The 19,813-nt window shown below is 43.0% G+C and overlaps 2 long non-coding RNA genes across 6 annotated transcripts in view; both read right to left on the bottom strand.

The window, feature by feature from the left end:
- The window catches only part of LOC116439156, a 30,793-nt gene extending 20,610 nt beyond the window's left edge, over positions 1–10,183 (bottom strand). Inside the window, exons 1-6 of one of the 4 annotated variants that reach the window (XR_004238074.1) lie at positions 9,347–10,183; positions 8,205–8,321; positions 3,917–4,042; positions 2,699–2,904; positions 1,928–2,153; positions 1,140–1,381 (exon numbers count right to left, since the gene is read on the bottom strand). This is a non-coding gene — a long non-coding RNA (uncharacterized LOC116439156). Of the gene's footprint in view, positions 1–581; positions 734–1,139; positions 1,382–1,927; positions 2,154–2,698; positions 2,905–3,916; positions 4,043–8,204; positions 8,322–9,346 lie in introns of those variants that run through there. The other 3 variants (XR_004238073.1, XR_004238071.1, XR_004238072.1) reach the window with 3 other exon arrangements.
- Positions 10,184–13,034: 2,851 nt separating this feature from the next.
- Positions 13,035–18,189, bottom strand: LOC116439155. 2 transcript variants are annotated; one of them, XR_004238070.1, is made up of 2 exons: positions 18,085–18,189; positions 13,035–15,025 (listed from the first exon to the last, which is right to left on the bottom strand). It is a non-coding gene; the product is annotated as an uncharacterized LOC116439155 (long non-coding RNA). The 2 variants fall into 2 exon arrangements; XR_004238069.1 differs by having other exon boundaries at positions 13,035–14,992.
- Between the last annotated feature and the right edge of the window lie 1,624 nt (positions 18,190–19,813).

Below are 19,813 nucleotides of genomic sequence, written 5' to 3'. Positions count from 1 at the left end.
TATTGAGTTTGCAAGGCCTCAGGACAGCAGCTTTTCAAGTTTACTTTGTCTCAACTTCTCTTGATCTGCCTGCAATTTCCCAGCTTAGCTATAACAGAATTTCTTCTAATGACCACGTGGTGATGCTGAATTTGCTGTATTTTTTCTTATCTTAGTATGGTACAATAGTTTTATCCTGATATTCTCTGTAAAAGACATGGCACGATAGCAGAGACCTTGGAAAGCAGGGACACAGGAGATGGTCTAGAGAAGCGCAAGCATGGGATGGTAAGAGATGGGACAGTCTCACACAGGAGCCCCAGCACTATACACAGCTCATCAGTGCTCAGCTGGAGAAATGCAGACTGAGAGCTGAGCAAAACCTCATGCAGAGGCACAAAGAGAATGGAGAACAAACATGCAGCTTGTTGGAGTAGTGGAGGGGAGTTCACTGCTTTTTCCCTGGAGCGTCTCTGGCAAGAGTTCGCTTCAGGTGCAGCCACATAGCATGCTAGCAAGCTTCTCCCTTTCCCCTGTGTAGCTGTTCAGGCGCTGATATCACACACACACACACACACTCAAGCCAGATAGCTCAATATTACCAGGGACAAAGAGTCAGGAGGGCTCGCTGCATGGTAAATTCCTCGACTGAGGTTTACTCCGTCCTCGGCAGAGGAAGCCAGAGACGAAGCCGAAGCAGGCTGCTCGTAAGCAGACTTATACAGTGTCACAGAGCCAGTGATGTGAGGGCACGGGGGCGGTACAAAGGCAGGACCAGGGAAGGGAACCAGTGAGGGGAGGGAAAGGGCAGAGCCGGGAAGCAGGTCAAGCATGCAGCCGCACAGGTCGCTGGGAGATGGACTTCTCCTTTAACCAGGGTCTGGGGTGTGTAGGGTTACAATTCATTCCCAAGACATTGTGGGAGAGGCTTTTCCTTTCTTTACAGAAGTAAGAAGGCTATTTCAAACATCTGACTTTTTCCACCAGCAGGCCTCTGCTACCTCGGGGCTCTCCAGCCCCTCAGCCATCACAGCTGCTGGCTCGGTGACCCCAGCAGCTTGTGTGAAATAGACCGTGGATAGGAAATTCAGCTGCACCATGAACTACTCAGTAAAGAGGAAGCAAGGTGCACGACACATTAGCAAACACAGAAATATTACCTCAAGAAGCTCCCAAGATGAGAAGGGAGAAATCAAAAATATCATATTCTTCATGGCCAAAGATTTGAGCTGCATGATTCTCTCTTACTTCTGAAAGCTTCAATGCCCAAGGGGCACTGGAAGGCTGAGCATAATATCAGGAGAAGTAGCAGATACTAGGAAGCAGGAGTATGACAGCTCTATACTATTCAATTTCTTTCTTTTAAAGTACTTATTTTTTCCATGATGACTTCTGTGGGCTTCTGTGGGATAATAAACGTTATTTAATTAGACAGGTAATTTTCCATTTGGACTTAAAATAAATTCTTGGCATTACACATAACGTGCTTCTTTTTTTGCCCTTAATTAAAATGTGAGGGTAATGATATGTAGGTATGGTTTTGCTTACAGAGGCGATTTCATGCCAGGATTTTGCATTATTAGTATGTGTTATTCAAAATAATAATAATTTCCTTCCTTCACCCATCCAAATTTAAAAGCAAAACTGCTCAAACATGTGATTTTTTTTCCTGGTAGATTTTTTGTAAGTCCACTGATATCTAGCAGTAGTTTAAATGCCTACACTCTTCTGGTTTCTACTTGGTCAAAACTGAGTTAATTTGTTGTTGCATACAGTCTGTTTGTGTGACTTAAGCAGTAATATAGGGAGCAGAATATTTTCTAAATATTTTATTATATTTAAATAAAGTATAAAATATTTTCTAATATTTTTCTTCCTATGTGACAGGAAATCAGTATTTTTCTAATTATCAGTCCAGCGTCTTAAACATACTTGAGAAATGACTAACCAGTAAATCTGCTGTCAGAATGTCATATTGCAATTCACATTGCTGGCTTTCATTTCCACTCCATTGAATTCCAACACTCTTAGTGTCACAGAAATCACAGAAATGCACAAAGAATTGTGCTACTGTTGTGGAAGCAGCAGCTCAACAGCTTCAGCTCTGGCTAACTTCCTGTTCCACTGGTTTTGCGATCAATTTTTGTGATTAATTACATTTGAATTCAAGTGCCCTGGGAAAATCAGACAGATATTAAATTTTAGGACTTGTAATTTGTTATTCAAGTCACCGTGTCTTTCTGAATCTGAAAATGAGTACCTTGCATGCCGCTTTGAGGTTGAGCAGTGTGAAGTTCTGATGATCTACGGCAAATTCTGGTGAGCCCTGTACATTTAATGTTTACCAATAGTTTTTCTGTGTCACAGTGGAGACTTTTCTGCCACTGATCCAGGCTGAGCATTAAGTGCAAGTACAAGTCAAATATTCAGTTCTTCTGTAACAACTTTCAATCTTTTGTATATGAAAATATATGTATCTAATGGATGAAGAAAACAATTTTATATTTTGACTCTACACTGAAGCAGAGGACCATATATGAGATAGAGACATTTAAAATTTCATACACCATCTGTATCTTTTTCCTTTTTAACTGTAAAGGCAATTTAAATGTTACATTCTTCACTCTTACTGTTATTACAGTAGTCTCCTTCATGAAAGCAGATGACTTAACCAAGAAAATACTGTATTTCAGAGACATTGAGGGGAAAGAATACCTACCCTGTTACAGGAGGTTTTCCTTGAAGATACCTCTTATTAAACTTTTGACTTGGAACACCTGTCTCCTCAGTTCTTCAGAATGGCTTGGGCTGCACTTGTTTATCTGTGTTATGATAAACTGAGACATAGGAATAGTTTCCTATTATAAAGTCAGTAGGTCAAGCTGACCATCTGCAAAATAAACATTTCCATGGGATGGCTGGAAGCTGTAAAAAAAAGAGGTTGAAAATTAAACCTGAACAAAACTAGCAAGACCTCTGTTCACAGTATGTTGCTCATATGAAGAGTCCATCCTTGCGTGCCCCTGGTAGGCAAGGAAGGAAGAGTGAGACAACTTTAATGGGAGTACACTTTGCAAGATAATACTTGTAAGAAGAGTTTAGAGGGTTAATTTAGAATGATGATTGATGTTAGATTTAGGTGGTTAGACTTAGATTAAAAATTTTGTCTCTATTCTCCTGTTCTTGAAGTAATGAGTCCTGGTACACTACAATGCTCTGAACTGCTGTGGTCTCTCGTGTGTCTTCAGAAGAGAACAAACAAAAACTGACAGAAATGAAATCAGCAAATCGCCTTTACAAAATGTTGACAAAATTTTTTAGGCAGGGATGAAAAATGAAGAAAGATAGCATTAAGAAATAGAACATAGCCTGTGTTGAAAGAAGCAAACAAGAGAGCGTTGAAAGAAGCAAACAAGAGAGCAGCACCGTATTCTCGAGGTGCTGGAAAGAGCAGAAGCAAGATGTTTTATTTTTATAATTTTTAGGGGTACTACCTTGCTAGATTCTATCTCTGTTTCACTTTATATAGTTCCAATTGGCTCACCACAATGAGCAACAATGGGGACTGCCTGGCCTCATTAATACCGAGTTGCCTCTGAGGCTTTCACAGACCATTTGTCACTTAAACCGTAAACATGTTCCAGAATGAAGCTACCCCCTTTGGGTTTAAAAAAACCAAACAAACCAAAATCCCAAAACCAGCCAGTTATCCTGTACCTGAGGAACATGTTTGAGTAGTTTTCAGAGATTATGGTTGAAGAATGTACACATGGGAAGCAAATTTTATGCATATCAAGAAGCACACCTGGATGAGAGGCTAACTGAAGCAAGTAGCTACCAGGACACAGGCCTGTGTGACATTATGCTGCCCTTCAAGGGCTTTCTTCCAGAAGCTACAAAAGCATCAGGGTTGTCTTTTTTTCAGTTAAATACCTACCTGATGTAAGGGTTGCAGCAAGACTGATTATCTCATTTGTGCTAAGTTTGCTGAAAATCCTTAAACACACAGGAATCATCTCTTCATCATTAAACTCCACTAGGTAAGTTGTGAACTCCTGCATACCTGTAATTTGAAGATGTGCTTTAAGTGCCTAGTGTGAAATAGAAATGGAGATGTATGCGTAGTAGAGCACTCTCCAGAGATGTGTTTTTATTTCTTTTCAAAATGACAGCCATTCCCACCTGCCCAAACCCCAAGGCACAAATGTAAGCAAAAGAAGACACTTTAGTATCAATTTGTAAAATACGTTCCCTAAAAACTCTCCAGTGCCATGGGAACTTTCAATCTACATTTTAACTAAATCATTTTTCTTGAAGCTAAATATATTCCAGTCTCCTGTGATGAAAAACAGTGGCAGACCAGGCAAGGTTTCCAAATGCAGTTCAGAAAGTTTCCGAAAACCTTTACTGAGGCATTCAAAATAAAATTTTGAGGCATTCTCATCAATTTAATAGGCATGTCTGTATCAAAGCAATTAATGAGTCCTAAATTATGTAAATACTTTGTATATTTAATTTAGGGCTTAAATTCTACATATTTTAACTCCAAAACATTTATAAACCAACCCACTGGCATTTAGGTTTGAAAAATTAATTGTTGAGAATCTCAAGATCACAGAAAACAAGGGAAGATTTACTGTCAAAAAATACAGAGCCAAGTAAACTTCCAGAAAATCTTTCTCATCTTCCCATTGTGTCCAAGAGAGTGTGTCTCAGAAGAATGAAGAGATAATTTTGTTTTGGTGAAGATATGGAGCACATAGCACAGGAAGTGTTGATAAGTGGTATGGCATACACAGGTATAACATGTTTTCTTACTCTAGGTTTGTAGTTCATTGAGAACTGCTCAAAATTCTGTCCTGGTTCCAGGTGAATGGACTTGGCTGCCCAGTTATCTGGATGTCCAGACAGTTCTGTCAATTTACGTTCTGCACAAAAAGTTTGCAACTGCTGTACAGCATAATGGGTCAAAGGCAGGAAAAGTTAATGACAGCACACCTGGTGTGACTGTTTCCCCTGCAGTTACCACTCTTGCTCCTTGTGACAGCAGAACTGGTAGTTCATTGCCCCAGTCCAGCCCCTCTCCTATTAAAACATCCTTGGGTGCTGCACATATGGCCAGGTTAGCTATGGGCCTCTGTGCATCTTTTGAAGCAGGGACTTTTGCTTAATTTTGTGCTTTACCAAAGCCAAATTGCTTTTGAGGTGATCCATATGACTCAGCAACTCTCACTAGTTTTCTAAATCCCATAAGCAACCAGCAAACAAGCCATAATGCTGCACCCAGTGTTAGTAATGCAGCCTAAAAAGATGAGCAGCACCTTCTTCTCCACTCCACATTACTGTCCCTGATATCCCAGGGTGTGCTTGGCACAGGCGTCTGGACTCTCAGACACAGGTCAGAGCTGTGGGGAAGGCACCAGAAGTGGATTCTGATGCACTGGGATGAAGTAAGCAGGAACCTCACTTCAGCTTTTATGATTTATACACTGGAGCACTGGAAGTATTTTATTCCTCTCCCCCTTTTTTGCCAGCTACTGTTGAGGCCATGGCAATGATAATTGTCTTTTTTTATTTTTTTTTTTTTTTTCTCCAGAGTCAAACTAACAGATGAAAGTGGACAAGAGGAAAAAGGTAATCAGCCAGAGAAACAGACTAGGGCTGTGTTTAGTGGGTGGAATCAAAAATACGGAGACTTAAGCCTATCAATATATTTTCAGACACTTGTGTAATAATAGCAATTGAGAGCTTTTATAGCTACACAAATCTGTCAAACAACTACTTCAGTGATATTTCAGGAGGGAACTGGGCAAAAAGCTTTTTACAGAGGTTTCAGGGAGTTCTGTCACACCTGATCTATGAGATACTGCTTTTAAGTATTGCAACAGCACCTCTGTGCCCAAGGTGGAAGAGGGAGGGCTATAAGGGAAACCTAAGCTGAAATAGAAAAGACAGGAACTCTTCTGAGGCAGCCAAAAGCTCCTCCCCAAAAGAACACTTTTGATGGTAGTGAAGGATGAGGAAACTAGACTCTGCAAGAAACAGAGCTGGGTGATGCAAGAGGCTCAAATGATGAAAAAAAAATTATCTGAAACAGAAGAAAGTTCCTTTTTAAAAGTGACAAATTCATGCTTATATTGAAAAAAAACCTCAACCTTAAAAACAGAACCTCATTATTCCACTCACGAGCATAGAGCTGAGGACTTAAGACCCTAAATAAAACCTAGTAACATGTTTTATTTATAAGAAAGCCATACTAAGATTGTTCATTACTTTCACTCCTGAGTTGTTATGAGAAAGCTCAGGTTTTATTCATACTGCATAAATTTGTAATACACATTGGAATTAAGAAATACTACAAAAACCAGATTACAGTCTTTAAAACATTGCTTTTACTTGGACACACCAAGGGTTTCAGCTAATTTGCATGCATATATAGGCAGATTTTATTTAAAATTTACATCTTTCTCTATTTGCCTTTCCTTTTTTCTTTCCTTGCTATTGGAACAGAAATGGCTTGATTTCACTGATACCAGAGCATCATATTGAGCAGGGAGGGTGTTCTTTCTCTCATTCTTGTCTGCACCTTTCTCCTCTCTTGATCAAGGGTACAAATGGGTTGCCCTTTAGGGTGACTCAGCTTCAACATCACCCAGCAGCCAGCTGCCCATTTAGGTTTGTATTTGCTTATCCCAGTCCTTCTGCTTCTTAAATTAAACACTGCTTAGGTCAAAAATAAACTGTCTGACCAGACAATGACCTTTCTTAGATCCCAGTTTAGCTTTTGAATTGCTAATATCCTTGTACATGAAATATGCCTCTTAAGAGGTGTCAGGGCATTTACTGGTCTTTGTTCCTACATATATTCCCAGGCAAGGTGACAGCTGCACAGCAAGTACATCGGTTATCTGGTTACCATTTATGTTCAGCACTCAAAAATTATCCAGAAATTGCCACGGGTACCATTTCTGACTTATGCCCTCTCCCTGTGCTTCCCTGCTACTTTACCAGGTATATTTAATGGATTAGCAATGACATCCAGAGAGAAAAAAACCAAACAACATGAAAAACAAGAACCTAAGAAACCCTGCTCACCTGGGCCAAGTGACCAGACTTGCTTGTGGCTGTGCCCTCCCAGTGTTCGACCTGCATACATTGCAAGGATGACACCGAGGGGCTTAATTGCCAGTAAAATCTGTGTATCAGGAGTTGCTCACGTTACATCCAAAAACCCACCCACCTTAGCTATTACAGGAGCTCCAAACCCAAAGAAAACCAGCTGGAACCCAAAGCACTTGGAGCAGTGAATAAAGCAAGAACATGAAAATGTGTTGCGGATGAGAGAAAGGAAGAGTCTCTGGAGCCTGGGGAAGTAACAAAGATGCTACCTCTGCTTTTGTCTTGCCCAGGAAAAAACCCCAACTTGAAACAGCATAATCAGGAGTAACAACTTTGTAGGCAGGATGACTTGGAAGAAAGCAAGAACCAGTTAGTTCTTTTTTAGCTCTCCTACAATAGATTTTATCCTGGTATAATTTTAGATATCCCAAATTTTAGATATTCCAAATATTGGTAAGTGTCTTGTCACCAACTAAAAATTGCTGTTTCCTGGGAAAGCACATGTAACTTTTTTAGCAAGGTCTTATTATTAAAAAAACCCCAAATATAAACCTTGCTAAGATTGTGGCTTATTTTCAGGCTGTAATTTTTCATGCATTCTGATCACACAGATATTTTTACAATTTAAATATCCACCCTAAATTCTGTTTTCTACATTTATTCTGAATATTTGATAGCACTTCTTTGACTTACATAATTTTCTAGATAGTGCAAAATGAACACTTTTAATTTTTAAAAATATTTTTATGTATTTCCTGTTTAGTGGCTGTTGCCAAGCTGTGTTTGGAAAGAATTTGTTCACTGACATTGAAAAGCTGTCAATGTGTAGGAGAAAATATTAGCAAAAGCAAGGAAAAAAATTACTAATCTACCCTTTCCGATAGCAAGAAAAGTCAGAGGCATCTGAATACTGGTAACTGATACAGAGAATATGAACACCAAAGAATTCCTACTGCAATCTTGATGAAAAATCAAAGCACTTGGCTGAAAGGGAAGATAAGTAGAGTTTTTAACAGATAACTGAGATAGCTTTAGATTTCAGGTGTTCTTCCAGAGAACACAAAGTCACAGCTCTGCTGAGGAGGAGATAAAAAGGCTCAGCATACCTACAGAATACTGGTGTCCTCATGGTATTCCCAAGGATATCTGAGATCTACTCTGAAGATGATCTGGCCAAGGAAGACAATCCAGGCTATTTCCTCCATGCTTTCCAAAAGAATACACTAAACAGATAAAAATATTCCTGACATTAGGGATTATGAGCCAAGCTTGTAATCGTAAAAATCGTTTTTTTAACAGAAAGTTGCAGAGAAGCAAGTACAGGCTGCACCCAGAAACCAGTACAGGAAAATACCAGCTGGAATCTAACAGCAGAATATTCCTCTCAAACCCCCCAGCTTTATAAAGTACCAGCGGCCTTGCCTGTTGCATGCTTGCTCTCCTAAGTGGCTTAGTGGCACCTGGGGGCTCCAGAACCTACTTTGACATAGTTTTGATTTAATCTCCCAGGCACAGGGGAAGATTTTCAGCGACACTTCTAACAAAGGGAACCAGAATGTAAGACATTGCTTTCTTTATGCATTACAATTATCCCAGAGCATTTTCCCCCTGTCCCTTAGATGGAGGAACCAATCTTTGAATATTTTGCATCCTGTCCTTGTTTCTCTTCAAGTTCCTGAGACATTCTTTCTGCATTTTCCTGTACAGATACTTTCTGCATTTTCCTGTACAGCTGAGCAGGCTATTTTTTCAAGGGAAGAAAAAGGAAAAGAAATGTAATTTTGCATCAAGTAAAACATAACAAGTTACATCCTCCTGTAAAAGAGAAAACAATCAGGATCTCATGGTGCTTGCAAAGCTACCCCATTTTCTGAAAGCTGACTCAGTGCTTGTTCGTAATGTTTGTAAACTGGAAGCTGAATCAAAATAAGTTTAAAAGGCTGCCAAGTCTTTGCTCCCACCTTTCAGTAGAGGAGACGGAGCTGAAAGCAACAGCAGGATACACTGATGTTGGCATATTGAAGGAATTTTCTCTCCACAAAGAAAAAAGCAAAAACAGTCCTGTGAGCTGAGAAGATGAGGAGAAAATTGAAGAAATAAAACCAGTGACTTTGACAAGTAAATATAAAATAAACTGTAAAACACAGGTAGAAATGGCAGACTCCTTCCAAATACTGAGAAGTGTGAATACTGTGAAAAAATAATTTAGAAAGTAATTTAGTTCAACGCTTAGCAATTGTTTACCTACCTGCATCTGTTGCTGGTCCTTCTTTTCCATGTTTCTATTAATTGAGCAAAGTCGTATATGTTTGCAGAGGAAAAAAGCCTTGCTGTTATCACCCCTAGAGAAACTGCAGAGAGAATTCTAGTCTGTGTACATAAACAGACAGGAGACTGTGGAAAGAAGTAAATAGGGAAAAAACCCATTTATTTGTTTTCTCCCACAATACAATTGATTTAAACATAAGGAAGTATGAAAAATTCAGTGCATGTAAACTTAGGGAAGTATAATCAGCCCAATTGCTTAAGACCTTGGAGGACTGACAGAATTTGATCCCAAAGCTACTTTCAGCTTGGTAACAGTAAATATGTAATTAACAGCAAACTGCTCTGTTGATCTTCTCTGTCATTTAAGTCTAACAGAGGGATAATGTCAAAAACCTTTCCTTCCACTTGATATGGTTTGGAACAATTAGATTAAAAATAAACAGAGTGTTTTTCCAAAAGCCTGCCATTGTAGATTGTCCACAGGAATGTCCTGGGTCCCATAAGGCAGGTGTTGCTGCAGTGTATTAGAAATGAGAGGCAGCAGCTCAGGGTTTGTGTAAGAGACATTATGTACGCTACAGTGCCTCGCTGGGTTCATGCTAAAGAGCCGCTTCCCAGAGCTTTAATTGGCACTTAGCTTCTTTTACAGCTTGTTCGCCCAGACAACCTGCATCGTGTAGCCAGTTAAAGTGTAGCTGAGAGTATTACAAAGTACATCTTTACAGGAAATAGGAACATTCATTTGATAACTGGCATGAAAACTTGGCCATATTAGATTTAAAAGTCATTAGTTTTGCATCTGTGAGATGCTGAGTGCTTTCTCACCTCCGGGCATGCACAGCCACCAGGAGCACTAGCTAAACTGCCTGGAGGGACCTGTTCCATGTGAGCTGCTTGGTGCTGAATGTGGCTACAGCCACTGTAGATGGCGAAGGGGCATCACCACCCTCCCAGCCCCGGGCATCGCCACCCTCCCAGCCCCAGCCATATGCACAACCCCAAAAACAGTTAGCCAGAGGTTTCTGAGTGGTGTATTCCCCATTCATGTTCCAAGATATCTCACAATAACTCCAGTTTGAGTGAGAAAGTGCACTTTGGTTGCAGACCTAGAGATGCAGGAAGAGTACCAAGTAATGCAACCTGCAACAATCAGGAAACACTTGTTCAATAAACCCAAAGTATTCCTTAGGAGCATGCTGACTGCTGAATGAATATCTTGGACAAAAGTAAGAGGGGAAGTGCAGGGAAATGGGATGGCAGGCTTGGGTATGTACAGATGAAAAGATGTCTACCTCCCAGAGACGGGACTTCATGGCTTCCAGACTGTGGGGGATTAACTACAGTGTGTTTTGGTTCCTTGAGAATTATTGCTTTCCAATTCTTTCTTCTAAGAAACTTGGAATTAAATTCTTTACTATAATTATGAAGTAATAACATGTTTTTTATTTGTAAGTCATACACATGTGCATATATATATATAGATATACACATTTCAAAGAGAGGTACTTTTGGGTTTTGTTATGGTTTTGGTTTGTTGGGGTTTTTTGTTTTTTTTAAGGATGAGAAAAGTGTTGGGGAAAGAGAGAAGAAAATAAATGTGCTTCCACAGAAAAAGCAGTTTTTCACTGCTGCTATTAAAATTCAGGTACATTCCCATGGAGAAATTAGTGAAAAGTTTGCTTTTATTTTTTTAACTGAAAATATACAGAAGAACTCTGTGCATTAATAAATTGATATATTTAGTAAATTTTCATTTTGCTGTTTATACTTTACATTGAACCACTCTCTCTCCTCTCCTCTTGCACTTACCAATTCCAAGAGCAGTCACTACAGTCTTGCTTGCTAAGCAAGATTCTTCTTTAAAATAAGGTATCCCTAAATAGTGATTGCTCATCACTATTGATGATGTTTTTAAAAACTCTGGAAGTATAGAGAAGATCTATGAACAAAGTGGGAATAGTCACAAGAAAATGTTACTGAGTTTTAATGTCAATTAAGCTTAGCTTGCCTGAGTAAACCACAAGCATGTATTAAACAGCAATATGAGAGTGCACACTGCAGCAAAACAGTGCCAGCAGGTTGATACTGCATATCAATCTTCAGCTGTTTCTGCCTTTTAACTTCATTCACTGCAGCCTTTTTACTGATGATTGAGGTGAAGGGGTACATGTTATGAAGGAGTACAGCAAATCTTTATAACCTTTTCTTCAAAGGGTGGATTTTACAGACCCCTCAAGACAGTTACAAACTGTTTCTTAATACATTAAGGCCTGTGTAATGGATTACCACAGTTTTGACAAATTTACCTTCTGACAAAGCAGTAACACATGGCTTTACAATGCACAGCCCCTGCTAGTTAAAAAAGTTCCTCAAAATGTGGTCTGCCACCCAACTCCAATGTAGAATCCACCCTTTTCTCATCTCTGCAGTACTATTTTCAAAAGGATTTTCAGAAGCATTTGTGTATGATGAATTTCATCGGACTGTGGCACAAGAATCGTGATGTCTGCATCCAACCTATCCAGCACACATACCTAATAAATATCATAAACAAATACACCAGGGCTGCAAGCTTCTCTGTGATTCATACAAATGGATTTGCTAACTCAACCTGACAACTCAGCTGATTAGACAAATAAAGTGTCTTGGGTAACACCAGTGTCAATAATTACATTTTCCAAATGGGACAGCTATATTTCAAGCTGAAAATGAATGTACAATTGCTCTTAGAGATCACAAAAAAGCTTGTACAAGAGCTAACAAGAAAAAGCAGGTATTTTATGAAAGACTGTCTCTTTTCTAGTCCTTGTTTATACTAGAGGTTTCTAGGGGAGGCACACTTTAGTCAAGAGACGCGTCAATGTACAGGGCTGCTGAGCTCTGCTGTGCGTATGAACTCTGGAGGTGGCAACACAGGCTAGCCAAGAGAGACACCAAACCTGCAAACAAATCCTCCTCTCTCCATCCCTCTGACCCACCCCCTAAATTCCTCCCACCCCTGGGAAGCACAGTGTGCCCAAGAGACAGGACTAGGATAACGGGCCAGTGCGGGAGACATTCGTTGCGGCAACCTCGCCACGCATCGAGGGATGGGGGAGTGCATGGGCAGGGCAGAAAAAGTTATGGACCTTAGAAACACCTAGAAAAATAAAATGTACAGAAAAATGTTAGGAACTGCTGGGTTATACAGTGCACTGACAAAAGGTGTGAACAACCAGCCCCCATCAGAGAAGCTCTTGGAACTCAAAGGAGAGAAGCCAAAATCTGTAATGTTTCTGATGCCTGCTTGAAATACTGAGCTGCAGCCAAAGAGAACTAGAAAGCACTCAAACTGCTCAAGGGAGAATACTAAAATGAAAGAAGATACCATTAAGATAATTTTGCATACAGGAGATCTGTACAAGACAGCTCTTCCTCTAAAAGGAAGTAGCAATTTTGTGATCTTTAAAATTAATTTGGATACTCTCATTGCTTTTGCAGAAAGCTTTCCAGAGAAAATTGAAATGAAAAAGGGTTTTTAGAATTAAGAATGATTTGAGATGATGTGACAATGTTCAAATGATGCTGTAACATTTGAAGAGTGAATTAGTCTCATTACCAGCCTCTTCTTTTTTTCCCTAGCACTGAATTTTTAAGAGCAATTTTGCAAAAATTATCACAAATGTCCATTTATTTAATAGTGTCCTTTTATTTAAAAAGCTTTCATTGGCAATATAAAGAGTAAACTACTCGAGAACATGAAAATTTTGTCAGTGGATTTGATATGATTCTAAAATTGAAAAAAATTAATGAGATGATTTCATGAGTTCTCAATTGTTCCAAAGAGTCTGTTTCAAACCAGTAACTAGCAAAATAAGCAAAATGTACTATGTTAGAGATTATTTTTCCCCAAAGCTCAAAATATTAAAATTGAGCCTACACATGTTTTGTGTTCTTTTGAACAGTAGAAAACAGCCATCAAAGAACCGATGACTGCATAGTAGAAACAGAGACTGATTGCTTTTCTCAACTAGCAGAATGAGTGCAGAACTTGAATTTCCTTTTTATGTGCCATTTCAATATGATGCAAAATGCCAACTTGTATAAAAGGGATAAATATGCGCAGTGCTGGGAAGCGAAAGCTGTGCTTGTCAGTGCACCAGCCACGGCACACCTTGGCCAAGGGAAAATCTGAACGTCTTACAGCTCCACCTACTGAACCAAGAAGAAATTATTGGAAGGGGTATAATTAGTCAGTGTAATGAACTGTAGCAGCTGAGGGTCTGTGTAGACCCTGGAACAGATTTGACACTGCAGTCTGATCAGCACTTGTACTCCTGCTCAGTATCAGGGAGTATCAGATACAGTAATTCAAAGTCGTGGAACTTGCCCTGTTTGAAGCAGCAGCTTGTTTTTGAAACTCCCAGGAATTCTAAAGAGCTCATTCCTGCCTTTTCTTATAGTGATTGATTAGCACAAAAATCAAGGCTTGTCACTTCAGAAGGATGCTGCTACTCTGGTGTTTTTGATGAAGCAACAGATACTCTGTTTATTCAAGGACCATGAAGTGAACAAGCATTTGCTCGTATTTTTTCATGTATGACAAAAGCTAATGAAAAGATCAGCCAATGTGAAGTTCACTTTGAACTGGAGGAATACCAGGGAGGTTAAAAAAAACGTAATGTTTTAAAGAAATATAATCATGTAGCTACACTTTTAGCAAAAGATTAATCTCTTTAATCTAAGGACAGTAAGCATGAGTTAAATAGGCTATTTCAATGAATGCTGGTTTTTATATATATATATGCATATATATATGAGCCTTGTGGGTTCATAAAGCGGCTCAGAGCCAGAAATTCTGGTTATTGTAGAAACCTTTAAGACAACAGGAGTTCAGACCAATATTTCCTACATCTTGAGACCATGTTGTCAGGGGAGAAATAAGTAAAGATGGAGAAGCAGAAGTTCTTAATCAATAACTTGTGTTTAGCACTTACTAAGAAAAGCACAAAGGAATGTGCAGCACAGCAGAACAAGAGTATGAATAGCATAAATGTTTCATGCTACCTGAAAGATTCCTACAGTTAGTCAAAATGACTCTCTCTGAGTCTGAAAGCAGGCAGATCTAAATATTGGACCTGATGCAATGCAGCGTTCAAGAACATGTCAGATATAACAGGTGAATGATGAGGCATTTATTTAATCCAGAGGATTACCAGAGTCCAAACACCCACAGAGCACTGGCAACAACGCAGCACAAAACATGTGGAACCTGGAATGTCAAAACAAAATGGTATTTTCTAAAAACAGAACCTTTGTGGAGCATAAACCAAACAAGAAATGACACTGATAATAACTGGAAATTGAACATATGCCTAATGTTTTCGGGCTGTAATTAAACAACTTAAGTGCTGGAGAGATGATAGCTAAAAAGAAAACATTTACATCAGTGGGTAGGGAATGTGGAGTCAGACTCCTTGAAAGGTAGACACAATTGTGAGCATCTTGATCCTGCATATAGCGTGTTTTTCTTGCCACTTGTCTGTGAAGGAATTTTCTTGACAAACATAGTCTGAAGTGCAGACTTGGATCCCAAGCCAGCAGGAACGTCAGGTGTGGGAGGAACGTAGCTCAAAGGAAGCCAGTCCTGAAATAGCAGAATGGATGGAGATGGCAATTTCTATGGACACAGAGAAACAATACTTATAAATTGGGTATTTATACCATGAGCCACCCCTTTCTCATCTTTGATTCTTATGGACTCAGCAAATGAAGAAAAAGAGATATAAAAGCCAGGAACTCAAACCTCAGTATTTGAGTTGTTGAACAGTAATGACAGCATTCAGCAAAGACTCTTCTGAATGAACGTGTTTCATGGAGGAGCTTGAAGAATGTGGAGAGCAGACTGGATTTAGCTGACATGAACAACAAACATGACTCTTTGTGACATTTCCACTACTGAGCAAGTTACAGAAACAAGTTATGAATTAAGCACAATCAGGAATCAGCTGGATTGATAGTTTTTTGTCTCACAGCTGCCTCTTCCCACTAAATAAAAAGATTTTGAAAAATCACATATTGTTGGAGGAAAAAAAGGAGCAGGTAAAGACCACCTGAACAGAGCTCTAAAGTCTTGGGTGAGAGAGGTAATATATGGAGTTGATTAGACCATATTTAATTCGAATATTGCTTTCTCAATTTGTAACAAATGTAAGAATGTAGCAGCACATTATAAGATCTGAAGAGATTCTGATTTCATAGTAAAAGGAAGCAAAAAGGGGAAAATCAAATATGATACATTAAAAAAGAGAACTGGCAATAGGTACTTAAAATAGAACAACACACAGAAAAGTCCATTAAATATGGCTGAGAACCAAGATAATGGAATTAATATTTAAAAACTCATTGAACAAAGAAGGAACATGCAAATGAAATTGATGCCTTTTCTTGGTCTTAAAATCAAGAGTCTAACACTCTTAGAAGGGAAAAAGGGATTTCACCTTTGTATTTATTTTAAGGATCCTTAGGTGCACTATTTCCAGGTTGAATGCACCTCAATACAATGTCCACCTCGAATGCACACTGCAATGCACACCCACAAAAGATCTGGTATAACATTATAGGTTGTCATACATGAAATCCCTAATTAGCTTGGTCTTTGCATGTTAAGTGCTTTAATTAGTTAATTTTGAGTTAAATATGTTTTAATTGAATGTTAAAATTAACCCATCAGCCCAGGTACAGAAATCAAGTTCTGTTATTAGTGTTTTCACTTGTTCAAAGCAATTTACACCAGTCCCAGTTAAAATCCCCCAGTTAAAAGTTTCCCAGTTAAAAAACCCTTTTCAAACTTTAAGCCACTTGTACACTATAAGAGTTATTTTTCCCAAGTTCATTGTATACTTTTACAAATGTTTTAAGATGTATTAGATGTATTTTAATATTTTTTAAGGGTTTCTACTTTGCACCTTAGACCGAGGACCAACTCCAAAACCCCAGTTTCTAACAGCCAACAGCTATTTTTAGCCCCATCGCCGTTATTCTGCAGGCAAACTCCAAGGCAACCTGAATCTTAATGAGGGCATGTTAGCACCCTTGCTTCAGCTGTTACTACCCCCCTGACAACGACGAGCTATTGGTAGACAGAGATGATCTGTCAAAAGGGAAGCACCAATCACTTTGGACCAAAGGGGTGTGCTGTGGGCGGGCTGTGGGCGGACTGGGGTGGAGCAAAGGCACTATAAAAAAACAAGGCAAGTTTCAGAGCAGCACAGATCACTGCAGAGTAGGTGTAGTGGGTGGTAGTGCTTGGTGTTAAAGCCTTACTCCTATTGAGGTGCCTTTAATAATTTTTCCTTGACTTTTGGATTAGCTAAAAGTCAGCCCAGCACTGCAAGTCCTTCCACCAGAGGTCCAGTGCTGTCTAAGCCTGAAGATCTCTAATCCCTGCACTCCTGGGGCATACCTCCTGAGCCACTAGGATCCCAAATTTTTATGTTTTTCTATTTTTTGTAATTTTTCAATTTTTCTGCTTTTAATAAATTATTTTAATCTTTCTAAGAGTTGTCTCATTTCTGACGTAGGTCTTACTAATTAGCGTATCTATCAAAGATTCCCCAATGAGAGGTTGAATCAGCCCCCCTCCTGAAGGAACCGTCCCTGGATGATTCTATCTTAGTTTAAAAATGTGTTCTGGAGGGGATCTTGGGGTCTGGGGCATTTTGATCCCTAACTACAAAGCTTATAAAATATTTAGTCACCTACTTTGATAAGCAAGTTGAAGAGTGTACGCAAAAAGCACTAAGAACACGAAAGTTGTAGAAGGATATAAAAGGGGTAAAAAAGAAATGACAAAAATTATCATGGCATCACCATCTCGTCCCATGGGAACATGCCGATGGACAGGAGGGAAGAGGGATGATGGTTTATTAATGGAAGAGGGGAAAAAAGGTCCTGAAGTCACATGTGCGCCAGAGCCTGTTCCCACTCTCCTTCCACTGCCATGATGAGGACTGGCACGTGGCCAATGTGAGGCTGCCGCGGTCCCTCTGGGAGGGGGCTCGGCCGCCTCCTGCCCTGGCGCCTCATGGGCTGCAGCATCCTCCTGGCCTCAGCACAAGGACACGGGTCCTGTGCCCTGGGCTGTGGTGCCATCTCCCGCTCTCTGCTGCTCTCCAGGCCTCCCGGGAAACGCTGCGTTGTGCGGCCGGATTCCTGAAAAGGAGGGATCCCGAACACATGCTGGACGTGGATCAGACATGGAGGTTCGGTGAGGGCCTGTTAAGGACGGCCTGGAAGCCCAAGTCGCAGCCTGGAGAAGCCCCCTGACTGCGGTGCTCCGTGTGTGGGGCTGGCAGCTGTGCCCCCCGCCCAGTGCTGCAGCCAGGGGCTCCAGCCTGCGCCCCGCACGCTGTTCCCTTCCCTGGGCCGCGCGGGCTCTTCTCCAGGCTCCTGTGGCCCCGAGCCGGGTGCCCACGGAGCCCCGACCCCGCTGGGCTGTGGGGCGGGGGGGCACCGCGGCTCCCCGGGCAGCGCCCGGCCCTCGGCCCCCTCCAGAGCCCGGCGCCAGCGGCGCTGGCCGGGCCTCAGCGCTGTGCGGGCAGGGGAGGCCAGGGCGGGCCGCAGGCAGCGCCCGGCCAAGGGGCTGAGCCCGCGCCAACCCTTCCCTCCTGGCGCTCTCTCCAGCTGGCAGAGGACAGGAGCCGAGCGGCCGAGCACTCGCGGCGGGCCCTGCCGTACCTGCGGAGCCCACAGGAGTCCCTGCGACAGGCGGCCATCAGGTTCATTGGTGAGCCACGAGCCCGGGGCCCCTCCCCTCCCCGCCCCGCCGCAGCGCGGCCCCAGCCCCGGCTGCTGCCCCGGCAGCGGGATCCGGGCCAGGGGCCGTGGAGCCCCGCCTGCCCTCGGGGCTGCCACCGACCTCTCGCAGCCGTGCCCTCGGGCGTCGAGATGCGGCGAGGGCCCGGGCTGAGCCCTGCCGGGGCGAGGAGAGCGTGCGGCCGCAGGGCTGGCAGCGCCGCTGAGAGGGAGCTGTGCCGCTGGGGCCGTGACAGGCTCTGTGTTCCCAGGCATCGCCGGGCGGCACCTGAGGGGCCAGCAGGAAGAGCTCCAGCTCATCTGCGAGGGTGAGTGAGTGCAGCCGGCTGTCAGCGGGGGCTGGCGGGGGGAGCTGCAATCCCTGCCCCGGCTGCGGAGGGCTCTGCTCCCTGTGCAGACGAGGGGCGGCGTGGGCAGAGCACAGAGAGGTTTCAGGGGCGCGTGCGGGATTTGTGGCCAGCAACTTTGGTTGTTCAGGGCCCTTCGATCCCGTTGCTCCCTGCTCCCTCTTGGCCATGGCCAGAGCAGGCTGGGATGGCCCTGGCAGGGGGGGTCTCCTCAGTCCCCGCAGATCCGGAGTCTGACCGTGCCTCTGTTCCTCTCTCTTGCAGCCCTTGAAGACGCGTCCCGTGACATCAGCCCTGCCGTTTCCAGCCTGGCGCGTCAAACAGCCTACGTCCTGCGGGCCCTGGAGAGAGCTCCGCGCTCCATCTTCCAGGTGCTGCGAGATGGACTCCGCAGGGCATGCAGGACATGGCCTCGTCTGTCGGGCCGTGGCTAGCTGCAATGCTGGAGTTCTGCAGAGACCTTGTCTGGGAGGCTCTGTCTACTGGGGCCACCTGAGCTAGCGGGCATTTTTCTTTTCTTTAAGATGGTTCTTTTCTTCTTTTGGTTTTTTCTTTGTATGTAAATATAGAATGTGTTCTAATACACAGCCTCCCAGGAGCTTTCTTTTTGTGCCCAGTGTCCGCGGGGCACAGGGGAAGAGGGGAGAAAGGGTGCTTGTGCTCAGCAAGTTGCCCAGGCGTGCAGTGTGGAAAGGAAAATGGTCAGAAGCCCCTTGGCCTTTGGTGGTTCTGCTGAAGCCTTAACGCTGCCAACAGAGCGGGTGGGCAGGGGCCGGAGCTGCAGGGATGGCTGCGAGACCGCTGTCTGGAGATGGCCGCAACTCCTGTCCCAGGCAGGAACCGCCGTCTGTGTCCTCCTGCCCGTGCGTTGCTGGCTGGACTGCTGAGGGCTCCGAGGTGCCTCTCGATCCGGCCCCTCTGGAGCTCCGTTGGGGCTGCGGCGCTGCCGGGCCGGGCTGGGGGAGAGCCTGAGGGGCCGGGGTGGTGGGAAGGCCTGAGGAACCGGGTGTCAAAGGCCATAAGCAGCCCCCAGGCAGCCGCCTCGTTCCTGCCACCCGGCTGTTCCGGCACTTCCCTGATGCGTCTGTCTCCCAGGCCTGCGGCAGAAGCCCTCGAGGCCGGGCCTCAGCAGGAGGTGGGGAACACCCCAAGGTGCCCAGGCTGGGCTGGCTGGGGACAAAGAGGGCAGGGGGGCCATGCCGGGGCACGGCCACTGGCCGCTGCCAATAAGGGGCAGCGGGCAGAGGCAGGGCTGGCGGCCAGCCTGGGCCCCCGCTGCTGCCCAGGCCACGGTGCTGTGACCG

Source organism: Corvus moneduloides, chromosome 2 (genome assembly GCF_009650955.1).
Source record: "Corvus moneduloides isolate bCorMon1 chromosome 2, bCorMon1.pri, whole genome shotgun sequence".
NCBI classification, from domain to species: Eukaryota; Metazoa; Chordata; class Aves; order Passeriformes; family Corvidae; genus Corvus; species Corvus moneduloides.
The sequence above is the reverse complement of the archived record's forward strand: the minus strand, read 5'-3'. Positions and strand labels throughout refer to the sequence as shown.